The sequence below is a fragment of the Pelophylax lessonae genome, assembly GCF_965119305.1.
Source record: "Pelophylax lessonae genome assembly, chromosome: 7".
Taxonomy (NCBI): domain Eukaryota; kingdom Metazoa; phylum Chordata; class Amphibia; order Anura; family Ranidae; genus Pelophylax; species Pelophylax lessonae.
The window spans coordinates 46,923,258-46,945,093 of NC_138774.1; the positions used below are offsets into that span (position 1 = coordinate 46,923,258).

At 41.5% G+C, this 21,836-nt stretch overlaps 1 pseudogene across 1 annotated transcript; it reads left to right on the plus strand.

Moving 5' to 3' along the window:
• Positions 1-2,726: 2,726 nt before the first annotated feature.
• LOC309560901 lies at positions 2,727-3,351 on the plus strand (annotated as a pseudogene). Its single transcript has one exon. The product of its transcript is annotated as an uncharacterized misc_RNA (transcript).
• The last annotated feature ends 18,485 nt before the right edge of the window (positions 3,352-21,836 follow it).

Consider the following 21,836-nt stretch of genomic DNA (forward strand, 5'->3'; position numbering starts at 1 on the left):
TAAGGCAGACCTTAGAGATGGTGGAGAGACTGAGAGGGATTGGAGAAGAGATAAAAGATTTCCATGTTGCAGCGCTGTTATTAAGTGGACTTCCTGAAAGTTATGAGACACTTGTCACAGCACTAGATGCACGTCCAGATGATGATCTGACACTGGAATATGTTAAAGGCAAGCTTGTGGATGAATACAAGCGCAAAACTGAAAGCATGAGTAATGTGAGTGTGTGTTCAGAGACAGCTTTAAAGACAAAATTCAAAAATAAACACAGTAACGTGCAGCTAGAAAAGCGGGAATGCTTTGTGTGCAAGAAACCAGGACACCTAAAAGCAGATTGTAGAATCTGGAAAGCTAGAATGCAAAAACAAAGTGCATTGCAACAAGCTAAGAATGTCATAGAAACAAAGGAGTATGCATTCGGATGCAAAAATGGTGTCACCTCTGTGCAAGCATGGTGTGTGGACTCAGGTGCTACAAGTCACATGACAAATGACCGAAGTTTCTTCACTCAGCTTGATGAAAGCAAAACAGAAGGGATAACTACAGCTAATGGACAATTTATGAAATCAGTGGGAATAGGAGATGGCTTTCTATACTGTCCTATCTCTCCAGATATCACTAAAAAGATCCATATGAGGAATGTTCTGTATGTGCCAGATCTTGAAAGCAACCTTTTGTCAGTAAAGAAACTCACTAACCAAGGCAATGTAGTCACATTTCAGGGTGACAGTTGTATCATAACAAAAGGGGATTGCTTGCTTGCAAAGGCTAACATCATAGATGAACTCTATCAGCTGAACTGCAGTGAAATGGTTAAAATAGCCAAAGAGGATAAACATTCAAACTGCATCCACACTTGGCACAGACGATTGGGGCACAGAAATCCTGATACAATAAAGAAAATAGTTGAGAATAACTATGCAAGTGGTATTAAGATTAATCCATGTGATCACATAATGATTCGTACCAGCTGTATTAAAGGAAAAATGGCAAGCACACCTTTTCCCAAGCAGACCAACAGCAAATCCCAAAAACCTCTGGACTTAATACATTCAGATCTTTGTGGTCCAATGAAAACTATGACTCCAGGAAAGAAAAAATACTTCCTGACCTTCATTGATGATTACTCCAGATATACCACAGTATTTCTACTTCACAATAAGGATGAAGTGCCAGAGAAATTAGAAGAGTATCTCGCTCAAGTAAATAATATTTTTGGCGGAATGCCCAGAGTACTACGTACAGATAATGGCTCAGAATATACAAGTGGTAAAACACAAGCCATTCTCAGGAAGCATGGAATTATGTTCCAGACAACAGTTCCATATAACCCAGAGCAAAATGGAGTTGCAGAGAGAATGAACCGCACACTGTGTGAAAGTGGGAGGAGCATGCTATTTGATGCTGATATGCCAACTACATACTGGGGAGAAGCTATCACAACTGCATGTTATCTTCAAAATCGTTTGCCGGGAAAAGCAACAACAAAAACTTCATATGAACTGTGGAACAAAAGGAAACCAGATTTAAGACACATCAGAATTTTTGGAAGTAAAGCCTATGTACACATTCCAAAAGAAAAACGTACAAAATGGGATGCATGTGCAAAAGAAGGTGTGCTTGTGGGGTACAGTGAATCTCAAAAAGGATACAGGATTTTACATCAAGACACGAACAAAGTAACAGTCAGCAGAAGTGTGGTTATTGATGAAAGTTCTGTGTGCTCAAAGTTTGAACAAACTATTCAAACTGAGAAAGAATCAACATCAGTCACTCAAGAAAATAAGGAAAGTGATACAGAAATAGAAATAACTGCAGAAGACTCAAAACCTGAAACTGAACCAGAAATACCTTCAGTCAGAAAATCAACCAGAATCAATAAAGGTGTTCCAGCTGAACGTTTATCTGACATAGCTCGCAGAGCTGTTCAAACTGAACCAGGTTCATGGAAAGAGATGCAGAAACTGCCAATGCATGAGAAACAAGTATGGAATAAAGCTGCTGATGAAGAAATGACATCACTCAAAGATCTCCAGACATGGACACTTTCAGAGCTACCTCAAGGTAAACATGCCATAGGATGTAAATGGGTTTTTTAAACCAAATGTAACTCTGAAGGGAAAGTCTGTCGGTACAAGGCAAGGCTGGTTGCTAAAGGTTACTCACAGAAGTTCGGTGAGGACTATGATGCTACTTTTGCTCCAGTTGCTAAACAAAGTACTTTCAGAACACTAATGACAGTGGCTGCCATGCGTACAATGATTGTGAAACATCACGATATTAAGACAGCTTTTCTTAATGGTGATATTGAAGAAGAAATTTACATGTCACAGCCAGAAGGATATTTGAAAAAGGGACAAGAGCATCTTGTCTGCAAGTTGAATAAATCTCTTTATGGCCTTAAACAATCAGCTCGAGCATGGAACCTGAAGATTAATCAAGTTCTACTAAATGAAGGATTTACAAGAAGCAAAGCTGATCCGTGCCTATATGCTAAACAAGTAGACACTGAGTGGATGTATCTGCTAATTTATGTAGATGACCTGATCATTGCTCACAAAAACGACAATGAAATTGCAAAGTTAACAGGAGTACTCAACAAGCACTTTGAAACTAAAGACCTAGGTGAAGTGACATATTATCTTGGAATTGACATCCAGCGTGAGAAAGATGGAAGTTTCCTGTTGAATCAGAGTGCAAAAATTGAATCTATTCTTCAGCAATTCAACATGACAGAGGCGAAAGGAGCAAGCACACCTATGGATACAGTCTATCCAAAGTTAGAAGGAGAAGATGATCTTCTCACATCCAATGAACAATACAGACAAGCAGTGGGGGCACTTCTCTATATTGCAACCACTACACGTCCAGACATTGCAGTCAGCATGTCTCTTCTTTGCAGGCGAGTTGATAAACCACGTCAAAGAGACTGGAATGCGATCAAAAGAGTTATGAGATATCTGAAACAGACAAAAGACTTAAATTTGAAACTGTCAGCAAGTGGTGATTTAAACCTCGTGGGATATGTGGACTCCGATTGGGCAGGTGATCACAGCACACGCAAATCCACAAGTGGTTACTTATTAAAATTGGGAGACAGTCCTATATCATGGTCCAGCAAGAAACAGATGTCAGTGGCATTGTCCTCTACAGAAGCTGAATACATATCTGCAGCTTATGCCAGTCAAGAAGTTGTGTGGTTACAGCAATTACTCAAGGATCTTGGAGAAGCAACATCAGAACCTACCGTCTTATTTGAGGACAATCAGGCTTGCATTAAGCTTGCAACAAGTGAGAAAATTAATGGAAGAACCAAGCACATCGATGTCAGACATCATTACATTCATGACTTAGTTGATCAGAAAGTGATTGTACTTGTGTATTGTGAGTCAGAAAAAATGATTGCTGATGCTTTTACAAAGCCACTAGCTAGAACCAGATTTGTGGATCTTAGATCAGAAATGGGATTGACATAGATAGTAGTTGTTGAGTGGGGGTGTTAGCATACAAGGTTTGTATTATATCAGCAACAAATACTATATGTCATTGCTGTGTGCCTATTACATTGTATGACCACTGGATGGCAGTGTTACATTTGTGAGTTCATGTTTTGTCTATGCCTCAAAGAGTAATAAAGAAGAGTTCCTGTTCAGAACAGGAAGCAGTGTTCAGTGAGAACAACAGACTGTCTGCCTGTGCATTGTTTTAGCCCCAAAAGGTTATATCTAACACTAACAGTATGCGTGTTTCTCAAAGGTTTTCCTTCCCTTAATTTGGGACCTTTTATCAAAATGAAAAATTGCTTTACTGGCCCCCTCCCCCCAATATACAAGTAGAGCAGGAAAAAAAAAAAATATATATATATATATATAATAAAAAAAAAAAACATGCTCACATTGATCCTGACTTTTGTCACATCACTATGCCTCCTGGGTGCTTGAAATTGTACTTAGACTTCCATGGGCTGCCTGTCAATGAACTGATGTCAGCACCTCTAGTGCCTAGAAGAAGGTGGGAGCATTGGGAAGGGTGGAAGAGCTCTGTGGCAACTGTGTGTCCTTCATGTGGGCAGACTGATGGTTGCTTTCTCAATGTACAACTGGATTTCAAGTCCTACGAATCCCTAACCAATTCACTATACATGTAGGTGTAAGAAGTAGGAAAGAAAAAAATATAAAAAAAACTCCAGGATACAAATAAAATCAGTACTATTTTTCATTTTTAATTTGTTCCCTAGCATGTTCCAAAGTATAAAAAAAAAACACAACTTTTGCTGCTATGCTCACCTTCAGTCCAGAGCTGTCTCCAGCAGTACCTTTTCTCAGCTCATTACATGCATCCAGTCTTTAGTTCTATGCTCAACTGGGAAATTTAGGGAGAAGTGAATTTGCCCCACAGGACAATATACATAACATATGTTGGGCTGGTGTGGAGAGAATCCTTTGTTCAGACCTCATTTAGAGCTGGTCAGACCCGCTATCATATCACCTGGCAAAGGCATCAACTTCCTTTGTGTGTATTACATGTACTGTAAGACAATGCACTGCACTTAACATCGCCACCAACCACTTCTGCACTGCGGTACACTTTGTATAGTACACATTTAGCCTGTGTCTACCATGAAATGGATGTTTTACCACCCCCCCCCCAAACAAAAAAAGTAAAAAATTATAATGTCTAATTGTGTGGTAATAGCATTGTATGGTAATTGATTTTGCAGTTTATTAAAGTATATATGCCAACCACTCTTGCACTGAGGTCTGTGGCATACTTTGTGTAGTGCACTTTTAGCACACAGAAATCTGTGTCTACTATGAAAGAGCCAATTGGTTGGGTTTACCTCTCACATCAAATCACTTACCGTCTAAAGTCGAGAATTCTGGAGCTTTCAGCTTTTTGATGTCTGGCGGAAACAGCAATTTTGTGAAGCTGTCATTCCTGGTTGGAGCTGCATCCTCTATTATCAGGCGTATATATGGTCTGTAGCCTGGGAAAGAACACAATATCATTCAGCAATAAGTGATTTTCATGGTCAATTGATTGGAAACTTGTCCTGCCAGAGAGAGAGGAAGGTTTCTACAGAAAGAAGAGAAATCAGTACAAGGGACACATCCTACTGATTGTAAGTTATGTCCCTTCTGCTGATTGTTTTTTGTATTTTTAACACTTTTTCTCGGTCATCAATCTGCTATAAGATAAAATATAAGGGGGTGACCAGCGCTATGGACAAATCACAGAAATTTTTGTGGATAGGAAGCAGCCACCAACCCCTAAAAGATAGGGGGTCACAATGGTATAAGGGAGAAATAAAGGTTGGAATCGGCGCTACCTTTGGATATAGATACTTTAAAACCGTGTGGAGAATAAAGTGCCAGTGCAACGTGCATATAAAACAACGCTTACCATGTAAAATAGAATATAAATGGATATATTAAAAAAGATATCTCAAGTGTTTAAAAGGTATTTAATGTGAAATGCCAGAATCGTGTATAAATTATTTATGAAAGAAAATATATATATATAGCCAGGGAATAAACCCATATAAAATGTTGTACAGAAACAGTGAAGGTGAGTATAGTGAGCTAGAGGTGCTCGTGGATCCACATTCCACTAGAGGTCGCACTCACCCTTTAAACAGGTAGCCAGTAGTGGTTTATAGAATGTTCATGAGGGGTTCTAGTCCGAAGCTCCTAGATCTGGTTCCTGGAAATCCTTGCAGATAGGCGGTCCCATATAGGTGCTCAAACATAGAAAACCCCCCATAGTGCAATATATTCTGTTAAGAGTACAAAGTAATATGTAGTAACTCACGGTGAGGAGTCAACTGATCGTCTCAGAGTGTTAGGTGCAGCGCCGGGAAGCTTCCGCGTTCCAACCACGGCAGACTGCAGACCGGAAGTGACGTTGACGCAGTGTACTGCCCTATGCGTTTCGTCATTGGACGTCTACTGGAGCGGTGTCCGTCACTCAACCTCCCAGTAATTATATAGCCGATGGTATCCAAGCAACCAACAATGTTTTCGCCTCCATGTTGGTGCTCCGACAAGGCAGACAGGAGACATCTTGGTCCACCCATCATCCGCCAGACGGTTTAGTTATACGGATCAAATGGCTAAACACATCATCATATTCGATCAGCTTTAATCCTTCAAACACTAACGATCCTTTTTACGAAAATTATAACACACATTTTTTATTGGTATATAAAAAATATAAGGTAAAAAACTTTTAATTATGAAAAAAATAATAATAGTAATGATAAAAGTTAAAATGTAAAAATAACAAGACTCTTTATCCCATACAAGAAAAAAGAGGGAAAAAGGCTTACTAAGGAGATATGCGTTTGTGTATCCCCAGAAGAGGAAGAAAACAAGGGGAGAAAAAACTTTATAAAAACAAATATATATTGGATGAGAAGGTTATGGGGACATTTTATAGAAATAAAAATTAAACAAGTTAAAAAAATGTCTCTTATTTAACCTCGAAAATTAGATTGCTAAAAAGTCCAAAAAACAAAAAAGGTTGGCATGATGTTGGACGAGAAGGTCAAAAAAATGTTTTATATTTTGTTCAGAATTTATTCAGAAATTGATACCCATGTGTTGCTTATTTTATTTGTAATAGTATCTAATGGGTGTGCAAACCCTTTGGAAGCAACATGTATATAAACCCCACGGGTGTTCATTGGAAGGAAAAAATCATAAAGGTGTTATTCTAAAAAGAATAATGCACAGAAGTATATATAGAATATTAATTAATGAATATGTACCAACCTTGAGAGGGCGGAGGTATCTAGAAAACAACTTATGCACTTGATGCTGGATGATAAGGTCCAAAGGAGAAATTAGACACATTCATTTTACATAGTTGTTATATATAAAAGGTAATGCTTGTGAGTGCATTTAAAACGAGAAAGGTACCTTAAAGGTTTAGAGGCGGTGGAGGAGGTGGTATTGCATGCATCAATTATAAATAGTGATAGTGATAAAAAAAGTGATAAAAAATCGCACTTAAGGGAGTATTGGTTATATAGTGGGAACTTCCAGAAAAAATATGTACCAACCTTGAGAGGGCGGAGGTATCTAGAAAACAACTTATGCACTTGATGCTGGATGATAAGGTCCAAAGGAGAAATTAGACACATTCATTTTACATAGTTGTTATATATAAAAGGTGATGCTTGTGAGTGCATTTAAAACGAGAAAGGTATCTTAAAGGTTTAGAGGCGGTGGAGGAGGTGGTATTGCATGCATCAATTATAAATAGTGATAGTGATAAAAAAAAGTGATAAAAAATCGCACTTAAGGGAGTATTGGTTATATAGTGGGAACTTCCAGAGAAAAAAGGATTTTTTAGAAGAATTTTTTTAAAAAGATATGTTAAAACCAATATTTTTTTGGACGGTGGTGTTGGAGGAGAAGGCTCATACACATGAAATTGCTGATAAAAAATTAAAAATATATATAAAAAATATAAAAATTAATTAAAAGGCCATAAAAAATAAAATCATATATAAAATATATATAAAAAATTATAAAAATATATAAAAAGCCAGGGAATATTGTCATATATAAAATTGGAAAATATAATTTATATGTCTGTGATAAAACAGTTCAGATCAATGTCCACATTTAAACCTTGGGGCCGAGGGGAGCGCATTAAAAAAATCCATTTGTTTTCATTCCTTGAAACCATCCTTTTCTTGTTGCTCCCTCTCCAATCCCCTTTTATTTTATCGATCCCATAAAAAATCATTCCTGTGGGGTCTTTGGCATGGACTTCCTTAAAATGTCTAGAAAGATTATGTTTCACAAATCCCTTCTTGATATTTTTAATATGTTCCCTAATCCTCACAAATAGGGGTCTTGTGGTTCTGCCAATATATTGTAAATTACAAGGACATTCTATCACGTACAGAGTAAGTATAAGAATCTTCCTTCTACAGGGTAGTTCATTTAGGGGTTAGAAGGGGATGGGAGCCGTTTTAGCCTAGTTAGTTCTAGCCCAGACGTCTAGACCAAATAAAAGTTCCACTTTAAAGCTTAAAGTGACACTAAATGATTACCTTATTCTCCAAATCCATACACATCCACTACTTAATGGACCTGTAATCTAGGTTTCATAAAATTGATTCTTACTGCCTCTGTGAGCTCCTAAATCTCTCTTTTCCCCCCTCACTTCCATTTGTTTGGAACAAGCAGTGCATGTTAGTTGAAGTCATGTACACTGCTCTATGCCTACTACACATCCCATTGTCCATCTCAGGTGCGAGTAAGAGATTGTGGCTACATTCCTACATAATAAATGGTATGTGAACTTGTGCACTGCTATATGTGTACTTCCACTTGTAAATGAAATAAATGATTAAACAAAATAAAATAAATAAATCCTACTAACCAATAATGAATGTGTCATGTTTCTGTGACAGCGTAATATGGAACTGCTGCTACCAATCATGCAGTGTGCTCACTCACTGCTATATAGCAATAACCAAAATGAATGGTGCGCTGTTCCTTTAAATAAAAAACTCAAAATGCGTGATCCAAATGTCAGTTAACCACTTCAATACCGGGCATTTCACCCCTTTGTTCCAGGCCAATTTTCCGCTTTAAGCGCTGTCACACTTTGAATGGCACACGGTCATACAACACTGTACCCATATGACTGTAAGATCCTGGTACTTTCAGTACCTTCTAGCCTCTTACTTCCGGGTTGCGTTCCACCATTCAGGTAGGTGGAACGCATATAGCTGCATGTCTCTTTAACAAATGATGATGTCATCACTAGGCGCCGCTCTGAGTGGCTATTTCAACCGACGGTCTGCACTCACAAGGTGTTCGTGCAACCGCTCATAATACAAGCCTGACTGATGCTGCCGTATCCTCCAGCTATCCTCCCTATACCTGGACTGACCGGAGCCTCGCTACTTGATCCTTTACCTCGCTACCTGATCCTTACCCTCGCTCAACAGCTTGTGATAAGTACCCCGCAGGGGATCCCTTCCTACCAAACCACTTGCTATATCTTTCTGCATAATAAGAACTGTTACTAAGCTCTAAGATACATGCTCTTCACCAGCTATCACCTGCAGCGTTACCTAGAGTGTTAGCTCTTGAACCTACTACCACCTGTAACCTATATCCTTCTATTTGCTTAGCATTTCCTGTACACCTCATCTGATATCACCTATCACCTATTACTTGTACATGATTGCTATCTCTCCTGCATACTATCTATCACCATCTGCTCCCACTCCTGCAAATTTACTACCAGAGTGCTTATTAACTGCTATCACTACTCACGCCTATCCCTTCAGTATATCACCTCAATACTATTGCATAGACAACTATCACTCCAATAACATCTTCTCTGAGTGTTTGTGTGTGTGCATACTGAAGCAGGCTGAGCCACCATGATGAGTCAAGAGAGTTGGATAAGGTGATTCAACACATCTCTACACGACTACTGAGTGGAAATTCTGCAGCTGCAAATCCAGTTCACAAAATCAAACCCCAGAGCGTTACAGATTGCACGAACCAGAAAAAATGGATTCAGCAGAATTAGCCACTCATGTGATGCACCTAACACAAAAGGTAGATGCATTAATTGTTTCTCTTACCGAAGTGCAAAAAGAAAATCAGACTTTGAGACAGCAGGTAGCCCGTGTATCACAGCTCACTGCTGCTCAACCCCGTGAGCCCAAAATAAACCCTCCACAAGTGTTTACAGGTGATCGGAAAAAATTTCGTGAATTTAAAAACGCATGTCAATTGCTTTTTATTTTAAAACCTCGTACTTACAATACAGACCAAATTAAAGTCTGTACCACTATATCATATATGTCAGGTGATCCATGGGCTTGGGCAGACTCCTTCTTTGAGAAAAACGACCCTCTTCTCAACTCCTATCCTGCGTTTCTAGCAGAACTTTCTAGCCTGTATGAAGACCCAAACAGGCAGAGTACTGCTGACACCCAATTGAGGGCTTTAAAACAGGGAAGGAGACCTGTTGAAGACTTCGTAGCAGAGTTCAAGAGATGGACCCTAGATTCAGGGTGGAATGATGCATCTCTACTAACCCAGTTCAGGCTCGGGTTATCCGAAGCCGTAAAAGACGAGCTCGCCCGAGCGGATTTACCTGGCACTTTGGATGCCTTAATACAACTCAGCATCAATATCGACAGACGGTTACGAGAAAGGAAGGCTGAGAAAATGGGATCACCATTACCCAATCCTTCTCGATTTTCGGCTGAGAAAATGGGAGTACCATTCCCCAATCCTTCTCGATTTTCGTCCTCTGACCCTACTCCTATGGAGATAGGAATTATACGTCCACCATTGTCGTCTGTTGAACGAGCCAGGAGAAAATCTCAAAATCTCTGCATGTATTGTGCATCCGCTGATCATCTGATAAGCGTCTGTCCCCTTGTCCTCAAAAAAGAGGGTGAGTGTTCACATGTATTACTGGGGGGATTAACGACTTCTTTTTCTAATCCCCATCTTTTCATTCAGTTGATCTTACAGTGGGACCAAAATACAATCACTACCAAAGCTATGATCGACACAGGATCTTGTGGGAACTACATTGACACTAGTTTTGTTGCTTTGAATAAAATACCTATTTCAAAACCTATTCCTGTCTCTGTCAGTCTAATTAACGGTATTCCGTTATCTTCTGGTCCAATTACCAATCAAACACAAGCACTTCTTGTTACTACTAATGAGTCTCATGTTGAGACCACCACCTTTGATGTATTACCTTCACCACATTTTCCCATTATTTTGGGGCTTCCCTGGTTACACATACATCAACCAAACATTGATTGGAAAACGCGGATACTAACCTTCCCCTCTCACTATTGCGAGACCACGTGTAACCTCCAATCTCATAAAAAAATCCTGTCAATGGTGTCGGATGAAATCACACCCCCACCATGCTATCAGGACTTGTCTGAAGTCTTCCTTGAGAAAAATGCTCAAGTATTGCCTCCCCATAGGGACTATGATTGTTGTATCGATCTACTCCCTAACAGTAAACTACCTTTCGGACATGTTTATCCTCTATCTCAGGATGAACTTTCTCATCTTAAGGAATACTTAGATGAGAATTTAGCGAAAGGGTTTATTAGACCCTCTACTTCTTCCACAGCCATCCCTTCACTTCCTATAATACCCCATGATCGTATTATTGGTGTTGTTCGTTCCTTAAAGGAAGAGATTCTGCACAGTCTAGGACTGGATTCACCACCACCACAATTAAGTGCTGATGCAGAAGGCTTCTTCTACTTTGACAACAAACTCTACATACCTCCTGGTATGCGTACTAAAATTTTAGAACTATCACATGACGTACCTATGGCAGGACATATGGGTATGACTAAGACATTTAATTTACTCACCAGGCAATTTTGGTGGCCTGGAATGAAGACGTCTGTACAGAAATTTGTTTCCTCGTGGGACATCTGTGCAAGGTCCAAAATTGACACTACAAAACCATTTGGTCTACTTTGCAGTCTACCAATACCCAAAGTTCCATGGGAAGTTGTGTCTCTAGACTTCATAGTAGAGTTACCACCTTCCAAAGGATTTACTACCATCTTAGTGTCAGTGGACCATCTGACAAAGATGGCACATTTTATTCCTATTCGCAGACTACCTTCATCTAAGGAAACAGCGGAATTACTGGTGAAACATGTGTTCAAACAACATGGAATTCCAAAGACTCTCCTATCTGACCGGGGATCACAGTTCATCTCTAAGATTTGGCAAGCTCTATGTCGCATACTGCGTATTGAGCGGAAGCTTACTTCCCCTTATCACCCACAGACCAATGGACAAACTGAAAGAGTCAACCAGTGTATTGAACAATATTTGCGTTGCTACACCTCATACCTACAGGATGATTGGGTGGACCTCCTCCCTTTGGCGGAGTTTGCTTATAACAATGCAACCCACAGTACTACTAAGCAAAGTCCGTTCTACCTAAACTATGGGTTTCATCCCACACTTCTTCCACCACGCATCCTACCATCAAGTAATCCAGTAGCCTCTGACTATCTCACCCAAATAAAAGACTCTCTGGATTTACTTAACACCACCATATCACATGCTCATAGCCAACAAAAAAGGTACTACGACCTCCGTAGAAGACCTTCTCCTCAATATACTGTTGGGGATCTTGTCTGGCTATCTACAAAAAACTTGAAATTGAAAATTCCCAGTAAAAAGCTTGGACCTCTGTTTTTGGGACCTTTCCCAATCGAGAAACTCATAGGAACATCTGCAGTTCGACTCACATTACCGGCGGATCTTAAGATACACCCCATTTTCCACGTATCTCTATTAAAGCCACATATACCCAACCAAGGGATTAGACCTACCATCTTACCTCCACCTCCAGTACAAGTTGAAGGTGGAGAAGAATTTGAGATTAGGGAGATTTTGGATTCTCGTATCTGCAGAGGAAAACTCCAATATCTCATAAGATGTAAAAACTATGGACCCCAAGATGACACCTGGTTGGATGCTTCTGACGTTCACGCACCCAGGCTTATACGAAGATTTCACTCCAAATACCCTGAGAGACCTGTACTATAGGCCTTCTGGAGCCGGCCTTGGGGGGGGGGGGGGGTACTGTAAGATCCTGGTACTTTCAGTACCTTCTAGCCTCTTACTTCCGGGTTGTGTTCCACCATTCAGGTAGGTGGAACGCATATAGCTGCATGTCTCTTTAACAAATGATGATGTCATCACTAGGCGCCGCTCTGAGCGGCTATTTCAACCGACGGTCTGCACTCACAAGGTGTTCGTGCAACCGCTCATAATACAAGCCTGACTGACGCTGCCGTATCCTCCAGCTATCCTCCCTATACCTGGACTGACCGGAGCCTCGCTACTTGATCCTTTACCTCGCTACCTGATCCTTACCCTCGCTCAACAGCTTGTGATAAGTACCCCGCAGGGATCCCTTCCTACCAAACCACTTGCTATATCTTTCTGCATAATAAGAACTGTTACTAAGCTCTAAGATACATGCTCTTCACCAGCTATCACCTGCAGCGTTACCTAGAGTGTTAGCTCTTGAAGCTACTACCACCTGTAACCTATATCCTTCTATTTGCTTAGCATTTCCTGTACACCTCATCTGATATCACCTATCACCTATTACTTGTACATGATTGCTATCTCTCCTGCATACTATCTATCACCATCTGCTACCACTCCTGCAAATTTACTACCTGAGTGCTTATTATTAACTGCTATCACTACTCACGCCTATCCCTTCAGTATATCACCTCAATACTATTGCATAGACAACTATCACTCCAATAACATCTTCTCTGAGTGTTTGTGTATGTGCATACTGAAGCAGGCTGAGCCACCATGATGAGTCAAGAGAGTTGGATAAGGTGATTCAACACATCTCTACACGACTACTGAGTGGAAATTCTGCAGCTGCAAATCCAGTTCACAAAATCAAACCCCAGAGCGTTACAATGACATTTTTATCATTTTTTTTTTTTTTTAGACAGATAGAGCTTTCTTTGCTGGTATTTTATCACCTCTGGGTTTTAATGTTTTGCTAAACAAACATAAAAAAATGTTTTTCTGAGTTTCTGTTATAAAATTTTGCAACTAATTATTTTTTCTTCTTCACTGATGTGGGCTGATGAGGCTGCACTGATTGGCACTAATAGGCTGCACTGATTGGCACTAATAGGCTGCACTGATTTGCTTGATTGGCACTGTCAGGGCTGCACTGATCATTAGAACACTGAGGATCAGTGCACTGATAATCACTGTAGATGTCCCTGTCACACTTGCTGGTTACCGGCTCTCTTCTCCTCACGGTGTGAAAGTGAATGGGGAAAGGAATGCTGATAACCGGTAAGTTTTGTTTACTTGTGATCAGTTGTGATTGGTCACAGCTGATCACATGGTAAAAGGCTGCTGTGATTGTCCCTTTACCCCAGATCGCTAGATGCGCACCACAAGGGGCGTGGGGGAGGCACGGTTCTGGGAAGACTTCCATGGACACCCTTCCAGGACTGGATAATCGCGGTGTAGCTGTCTTTTGAGTATAACGCGGTCAGGAGCTGATTGATTTAAAAAAGATAGATAACCACCAGCAATCGAGTATGTTATAAAAACCTCACTCATTATTAAACTATAAAAGTAATTTCAAATATCATATAGCTATCAAACCTATTTCCTTGTGATAAAGTGCAAATAGATCAATGATCCCTAATGCAAGTCCTTCAAGATCACATTGAGTGTCCAAATAAACAAATGTGTTCAATCCATGACATGAGACGTTAAATCTTCCACAAAGTGTTTTTGATTATGTGCTTCAGTGCCCAAGGTGTCAATCCACCAATGTGTGCAATGCACGCTCACCTTAATATATGACCTAGGACAGTGATGGCGAACCTTGCCACCCCAGATGTTTTGGAACTACATCTCCCATGATGCTCAGGCACACTGCAGTGTAGTTGAGCATCATGGGAAATGTAGTTCCAAAACATGTGGGGAGCCAAGGTTCGCCACCACTGACCTAGGATATTAGGTAATTTGCGCTTTAACAGGTTATGTATGCAACTCCACCTCTGGTTATTAGCAGCCACTTCCCACGCGGGGTCCCTTTAAGAGATCAATCCTCTGTGTCTCCATTGCAGGTATAGCTCACCGACCTTGACTAGTTCTACGATTCTCTATTCTCCCCTATAGAACTGGTCCAAATAAACAAATGTGTTCATTCCATGACATAAGACGTTAAATCTTCCACAAAGTGCTTTTGATTATGTGCTACAGTGCCCAAGGTGTCAATCCACTAATGTGTGCAATACACGCTCACCTTAATATTAATACCTTAATAGCTCACCTACCCTGACCAGTTCTACGATTCTCTATTCTCTCCTATATAACTCGTCAGGGTTGGTGAGCTAGATCTGCGATAAATAGCCTGCCTGCTCGCAAAATGCTTTCAACTCCGCTTTGGAATATTACCATAAAATAGAGTTGCCACCTTTTCTTCAAGCCAAACCTGAATACTTTACTGGTGCATGGTATTGTTTTTGTAGTAGCATACATTGTAAAAGATCTTGGACACTTTTGGGTGGTTTAAATGGGCAACAGGATTGACAGGGGGGCAGCGGGGTGGATGAGGGTGCAGCAGAATGGACAGTGTGACTGCAGAGTCGACTGGAGGGCAAAAGAGTGGACTGGGGGCAGCAGAGTGAACTGAGGGGCAGAATGGACAGGGGGGCAGCGTGGACAGGGGAGAAGGGGAGTGGACAGGGGGGCAGGGGAGTGGACAGGAGGCAGCAGGATGGATGGGGGGGGGGCAGAGTGGACAGGCAAACAGCGGACTGGACTAGGGCAGAGTAGGCAGATGGGCAACGGAGTGGACTGGGGGGCAGAAGAGTTAACTGATGGGCAGCGGTATAGACCAGGGGAGCAGCGGAATAGATAAGGGGAGCAGCAGAGTGGACTGGTGGGCAGAACCGTCAGAGGGCAGAACGGACAGAGGGGAAGCGGAGTGGATTGGGGGGCAAAGTGGACAGGTGAGAAGGGGAGAGGACGGGGGGCAGAGGAGTGGACACGAGAGCAGCGGAGTGGACTGAGGCAGAGTGGATAGGGGGGCAGCAGAAGGATCCGAGGGGCAGCAGAGTGGACAGAGGAGCAGCGGAGTGGACTCAGGGGCCGCGGAGTGGACTGGGTGCAGAGTGGCGGGGGGCAGCACGGTGGACAAGGGGCAGCGGGATGGACAGGGGGGCAATGGAGTGGACTGGAAGGCAGAGTGGACAGGGGAGCAGTGGAATGGACTGGGGGAAGAGTGGAAAAGGGTGCAGTGGAGTGGACGGGGGGGGGGGGCAGAGAGAACAGGGGGCAGTGGAGTGAACAGAGGGGTAGGGGAGTGGATTGGTGGGCAGCAGGATGGACAGGGGGGCAGTAGACAGGTGGACATCTCACTGGCAAGTACGCTGTTTTAATAATGTGTCTGGGTGTCCGACAGTCGGAAACTCAGACACATGATGCAAAAACCAGACTGTTCGGGTGAATCCCGGACAGGTGGCAATCCTACCATAAACATTCCCTTGAATGTTTCCCACAAACTGATAAGTCCTAGTAGATGTATGATTTGTGCAGACTGTGCAGCTGTGTAAATGAATACAAGTCTGTTTACATCGGACTGCCTATAGAGGAAATAGAGGGTCCGATCAGCGGGGACACCCTATTGGACCGTTCATGTGAAAGAGGCCTAAAAGAAAACACTTCATACCGAGGATCATTATCCTTTTTGCAGTGGGTTGGTGCTACTGGGATCTGGTCTTGTCTCCTGACTGCAGCACCGTGGCCCTAAATAGATGTTCTACTTCCAGATTCGTTTTTTTTTATCTTTTTGTTTTATAACGCATTTCAGAATTTAAGTTTAGGCCTCCACAGTCTGGTTACCTTATCTGACTACATACTAAAGGAATGTCATTATTAATTGACCAAGTCCTTAAAAGGTCACATTGCTTGCAAGGGGGTTGGTCATGTCCTTACATACAAGTCCTATATACTACAGCTAAAATTTTAAATATTCAGTCTTCTCAGAGCTGCCATCATGCATGTGTCTGATCTGGTCATCTGCGCCATGCCATATAAAATGGAGGGGACCCATGGTGAAAAAAAGCATCTTTAGTTAAGCCTCCTGAGTGCAACACCGTGGCCCTGAATAGATGATTCTACTTCCAGATTTGTTTTTTTATCTTTTTGTCTTTTGATGCATTTCAGAATTTAGGTTTCGTAAACTGGTTACCATAAGCTGGCTGATCTTGACAAGGGTAATAAAGATGGCTTGTCTATATTCTGCCTGTCCATCACTCAAACCCTTGACCACTTTATGTAACTACACATGACAACGGTTTGGAATTGAATGGCCATAGCAGTCCTTTATTAACAAATTGTATAAATAACACAAAAATACCATATTAACATTAAACACGGTTGGGAGGGTGAGCATCCTCAAAATGATGATCCTTATGAGAAACATTTACCTCTTAAATGCTATACCCATTAGTCTATCCCAGATTTTCTTTAAACATTTACATACAGTATTTTTTACATTTATTTAGCAAGACAAGCATTATAAACTGGCATGCGATAACTTATATAGACATAAACTGGACGGTAGCATTGGTCTCCCAGATTTAGCTCTTTATTACAAGGCCATGGCCGTTGTATGCATCCTAAACTGGTGTCACAATACCTCAGATACATTTTGGGTCACCTTAGAGAAATTGATGGCAGGCAGGAATTTGGCAGGAGCCCCTTGGATTCCGACTACCTCAAGAAGACTTTCAGATTGGGTGTCTCCATTGACTCAGACTACATTAGCAATTATTGATAGACTAAATGGGACGGGTCAGTATGCTCATAAGACACCCCATTAGAGCCTTTAGGGGGCTATCCCTGATTCCCCCCCCCCCCCCCCGGGGTGCAGATTTTGTTTTTTTCATTCCCGGGATATAGACGGGAATGTTCCCTATACTAAATTTTCCCCACCGAGTACCCCTTTACTCCTTTCTGTTTTACAATATTTCTATGGAACTTTCCCACTTGCTGACTGGAGGTACCGCCAACGAGCAGACTTAATAACTTGGTTAAGGGCCAAATTACGATCCCATACTACGCTTTTGAATCCATATGCATTTGACTCCTGGATTCAAGGCACTTACTATCTCAAATCTACAAACTTGTTTTAGGGCTCCTATTCCATGTCTGTTCCATACTATTTTAGGGAATGAGAGAGGGAGCTTGAATTGGACATTAATGTAAAAGAAAAGGTGCTGCGCTATTCTGCAATAATAGGCAAATAGGTAAAAAAATACAGTGCCTTGCGAAAGTATTCGGCCCCCTTGAACTTTGCGACCTTTTGCCACATTTCAGAGATCCTCACTGAACTTCTGGAGAGAGTTTGCTGCACTGAAAGTAAAGGGGCTGAATAATTTTGCACGCCCAATTTTTCAGTTTTTTATTTGTTAAAAAAGTTTAAAATATCCAATAAATTTCGTTCCACTTCATGATTGTGTCCCACTTGTTGATTCTTCAAAAAAAAATTACAATTTTATATCAAAAGGTCGAAAAGTTCAAGGGGGCCAAATACTTTTGCAATGCACTGTATATATAGATCACTTAAAAGGCACCTCCTTTTTGCTCAGCAGCAGCTTATCCCTATATATAGATATACTTTAGTGTGCTATTTTCCATCCTGAGCGCAGGTACCCATAGTTATTACATAATCAAGTAAGAAGTAATATGAAAAAATATTGGCCATTATTGCTTGCCGACAATACTGTATCAAAATATGTAGGAGAGCATCCCCAAATTACGTTCAGAAGATCATCTTCTCTAAAAGATCAGTTAGTAAGAAGCTTCTATCAGTATCCACCTAAGCCACGAAGGTTAAAAACTACAGGCACCAAATCCTGCGGAAGATATAATTTTTGCCATTTAATGATGAATGCAAATGAAATAGAACTACCAAATAGACAAATATACATGCCCAATTTTCAGGTCAATTGTCAAACTACAGGCAAAGTATATCTTATGAGCTGTGAACGTCGAAGGTTTTAATGTAGGTAAAACCAAAAGTCCCTTTTTCCATAGGGTCAGGGACCATGTTTCTCTGATCCAAAAGAAAAAGTTGGAAACCTCAATCAATAGACGTTGGTCTTTATCATAACTATGATCCCTCAAAAATGAAACTCTATGCCTTAGAACATGTAGCCAGTCACGAACAAGGAGGGGATATTGATAAGATATTACTACAACAGGAATCCAAATGGATTTATACGTTATCAGCCACAAAATACCCAGGTTTAAATGAATCCATGAGTTATAAATAGTGTTGAGCGAACACGGACTGTATTATTCGTGTTCGTACCGAAAAATTGGATTTTTTTTACCCGAACACGGACACGGACACTTTACTGTATGTTCGGGTAAAAATCCGTGTTCGGTCGTTTTATTTCCGGGTTTTGCATGCTTTGGCGCTCTTTTCATGGCGGGCTTTCAACAGCCAATCAACAATCGTTTAACTGGTGTGCCTTAAGCCATCCCAGCCATGCCTGCAAATGTCTTAGTAGCTGTGATTGGCCGTCTGAAGCATGTGACCAAGTCTTTATAAGTTCGAGGCAGCCGCCGCAGCAGCGTCATTCTGCTGCTTAGCTAAGGGACAGAGCACACATCAATGTGCTGGCTGCTGATTAGGGAAAGATAGGCAGGAAAAAACCATTTGTGTCCGGATAGAATTGAGGGACAGGTCGGAGTGTTTAGGCAGGGCGAGTTGTAGGCATTTTAGGGATAGAGTCTGCTGAATTATAGGGTCAGTGTCTTCTACAAACTACAATCGATATTGCTGTGTGGGGGGTGGGGTGAATCTGCACTCAATCCTGATCTACGATCTCTTCTCAATCCTGTTAGGGACAGAGTCTGCTGAATTTTAGGGAAACTGTGTTCTACAAACTACAATCGATATTGCTGTGTGGTGTGGGATTGGAGATAGGCAGGTGTCAGTGATCCACATCCATTTTTCTGTGTGTGAGCTGCAGTGAACACAATCTTTTTGGGCTGCAGTGAACACAATCTTTTTGGGCTGCAGTGAACACAATCTTTTTGGGCTGCAGTGAACACAATCTTTTTGGGGTGCAGTGAACAAAATCTTTTTGGGGTGCAGTGAACACAATCCTTTTTGGTGTGCAGTGAACACAATCTTTGTGGGGTGCAGTGAACAAAATCCTTTGTGGGGTGCAGTGAACACAATCTTTTTGGGGTGCAGTGAACAAAATCCTTTTTGGGGTGCAGTGAACAACATCCTTTTTGGGGTGCAGTGAACACAATCTTTTTGGGGTGCAGTGAACAAAATCCTTTGTGGGGTGCAGTGAACACAATCTTTTTGGGGTGCAGTGAACACAATCTTTTTGGGGTGGAGTGAACAACATCCTTTTTGGGGTGCAGTGAACAAAATCCTTTTTGGGGTGCAGTGAACAAAATCATTTTTGGGGTGCAGTGAACACAATCTTTTTGGGGTGCAGTGAACACAATCTTTGTGGGGTGCAGTGAACACAATCTTTTTGGGGTGGAGTGAACAACATCCTTTTTGGGGTGCAGTGAACAACATCCTTTTTGGGGTGCAGTGAACACAATCTTTTTGGGGTGCAGTGAACACAATCTTTGTGGGGTACAGTGAACAGAATCTTTGTGGGGTGCAGTGAACACAATCTTTGGGGGGTACAGTGAACACAATCTTTTTGGGGTGCAGTGAACACAATCTTTGTGGGGTGCAGTGAACACAATCTTTTTGGGGTGGAGTGAACAAAATCATTTTTGGGGTGCAGTGAACAACATCCTTTTTGGGGTGCAGTGATCAAAATCCTTTTTGGGGTGCAGTGAACACAATCTTTTTGGGGTGCAGTGAACAAAATCCTTTGTGGGGTGCAGTGAACAGAATCTTTGTGGGGTGCAGTGAACACAATCTTTGGGGGGGTACAGTGAACACAATCTTTTTGGGGTGCAGTGAACACAATCTTTGTGGGGTACAGTGAACAGAATCTTTGTGGGGTGCAGTGAACACAATCTTTGGGGGGTACAGTGAACACAATCTTTTTGGGGTGCAGTGAACACAATCTTTGGGGGGTACAGTGAACACAATCTTTTTGGGGTGCAGTGAACACAATCTTTGTGGGGTGCAGTGAACACAATCTTTGGGGGGGTACAGTGAACACAATCTTTTTGGGGTGCAGTGAACAACATCCTTTTAGGGTGCAGTGAACACAATCTTTGTGGGGTGCAGTGAACAACATCCTTTTAGGGTGCAGTGAACACAATCTTTGTGGGGTACAGTGAACAGAATCTTTGTGGGGTGCAGTGAACACAATCTTTGGGGGGTACAGTGAACACAATCTTTGTGAGGTGCAGTGAACACAATCTTTGTGGGGTGCAGTGAACACAATCATTGTGGGGTGCAGTGAACTCAATCTTTGTGGGGTACAGTGAACACAATCTCATACTTCTGAAGATTTGAGGGTGCTGCCTGTTCCATACTCCCCCTACTCCTCATCTAGCCTTTTAGGGGTACAAACAATAGTAATTGGGGCCTAGTGTGGTTGTGTACGTGTGATATACATACACTTTTTTTGGATCATATTTTCTATTCCGCTATTTAATCAAAAACCTTTGGGGATCAGTTAAATTGGGGGATAGTCTGTGTTGGTACGTGTGAGAGAGATCCACCTTTCCAAGTTGTTGGGGTTCATCTCATACTTCTGAAGGTTTGAGGGTGCTGCCTGTTCCATACTCCCCCTACTCCTAGCCTTTTAGGGGTACAAACAATAGTAATTGGGGCCTAGTGTGGTTGTGTACGTGTGATATACATACACTTTTTTTGGATCATATTTTCTATTCCGCTATTTAATCAAAAACCTTTGGGGATCAGTTAAATTGGGGGATAGTCTGTGTTGGTACGTGTGAGAGAGATCCACCTTTCCAAGTTGTTGGGGTTCATCTCATACTTCTGAAGGTTTGAGGGTGCTGCCTGTTCCATACTCCCCCTACTCCTAGCCTTTTAGGGGTACAAACAATAGTAATTGGGGCCTAGTGTGGTTGTGTACGTGTGATATACATACACTTTTTTTGGATCATATTTTCTATTCCGCTATTTAATCAAAAACCTTTGGGGATCAGTTAAATTGGGGGATAGTCTGTGTTGGTACGTGTGAGAGAGATCCACCTTTCCAAGTTGTTGGGGTTCATCTCATACTTCTGAAGGTTTGAGGGTGCTGCCTGTTCCATACC